Below are 1,566 nucleotides of genomic sequence, written 5' to 3'. Positions count from 1 at the left end.
ATTCCTGCACTAGAGTTTCTCTTGCTTCTTTGGGATATGATAGATTTTTATACACCATGTTTTGATGTAAAACACTTTGAAACCCTGTTTTTGATATCTCAGATCAGGTTGTCATATCTTTAAAAAACATTTTAAATTAATGAAATAAATTTAAAAAAAATAACAAAATAACATACAATGTTCCAGGGCTCAGTCTGATGATCTGGTGAAATGTGTACATATTGTTTGTAAATACAATATTTCTTCTTATTTACCTCATTTTTGGAAATTCTTTAAAAATGTGTTGACCTACATTCATATCACAAAGAGGTCAGCTCTATGTAAGCAGTTAAACCACACCCCGACACAATAAAACGATGTGAGTCATAACTCCCACCAGCCACTCGATCCAGACACTTGCCAATAATTCATAATTCTCATCTACTACAAGTTGGCAAAGAGGACCAAATGGAAATTGGCCAAACTCGTGCTCCTCCTCCATCCTATCTTGGATGGTCTTACTTCAGTGCTCTTTGTTGCTGTCTGCCTCTTGGGGCTTTTGCCATTCGTTACTCTAAGAAGGTAACATTTGCTGAACTTGTTTTTCTCATTGATTCTCTTTATTCTGATGCACAGCTTAAAAACACATTTTGTGTTTTACAAAGATGATTTTTATTTAGATTAAACTGTCAATGTAAAATCATTAAAATATACAGCAAATTCTAAGAAATCCAGTCAGATTCATGAGTATTCAATTAATGTTTTCTGAGTAGATAATAAGAAGTTCTAAACAGGTCTACTGTATGTTACACTTTAATCATGTCCTACAAGTGAAATTGAAAAACTTGAATTGCTTATAGCAAACATTTCACTGATGATTTTCATACACTCTTCTTCTCACATCTTTAATTGCATGTAAAATGAAACTGAGCTTTGATTATTAAAAACTTTAAAGGTGAAGGCTGCAAACGAACAGGGAGAAATAGCTCTAGCTGAAGATGCATCACAAACTGCCATGGCCTTGAACATCGCTTCAGTCATCCTGGGAAGCATTTGCATCACCATCTTTGTTATTTGCAAAGTCCAAGAAATTCAGGAATTAAAAAAACAACATTGAAGGTCCTTGCTTTGGGAAGAAGACATGCCGCAATTTTACTGTCTGCGTTCTCTCTTCAGCATCCATCTCTAAATACAAAGTAATACCTTTACATGCTTGTTCACCTCTGTGTATTGCATTAATTGGTTGTCAATACAAATAACAAAAGAATGCCTTGACCTCAACATGGTACATGCCAAAAATATGTATGAGTTGTTAAATGAAATATGTCTCTGGATTTATGTATTCTGTGTTGTAGGTTATATAAAACTAATTGAATGATTTTTGCTTTGTTTTATTTTGTAATGAGTGATCGGAACCTAATATGACAGTTATGATATGTTTTATGATCAGCGACTCACTTTCACATTATTAAAATGACATAAAGACTCTAATTAGTTTAGTTTAGTTTAGTTTAGTTTAGTTTAGTTTAGTTTAGTTTATTGACTGCAGCAGTGCAGCAGCTACTATTCCTGGGGTAGCACATATTT

At 33.4% G+C, this 1,566-nt stretch overlaps 1 long non-coding RNA gene across 1 annotated transcript; it reads left to right on the top strand.

Moving 5' to 3' along the window:
- The first annotated feature begins 360 nt into the window (after positions 1-360).
- On the top strand, positions 361-1,359 carry LOC145420219 (uncharacterized). The gene is made up of 2 exons (XR_013901528.1): positions 361-561; positions 935-1,359. It is a non-coding gene; the product is annotated as an uncharacterized LOC145420219 (long non-coding RNA).
- The last annotated feature ends 207 nt before the right edge of the window (positions 1,360-1,566 follow it).

Source organism: Astatotilapia calliptera, chromosome 14 (assembly GCF_964374335.1).
Source record: "Astatotilapia calliptera chromosome 14, fAstCal68.1, whole genome shotgun sequence".
NCBI lineage: Eukaryota > Metazoa > Chordata > Actinopteri > Cichliformes > Cichlidae > Astatotilapia > Astatotilapia calliptera.
Note: the sequence above shows the minus strand (reverse complement) of the source record. Positions and strands in the feature narration are given on the sequence as shown.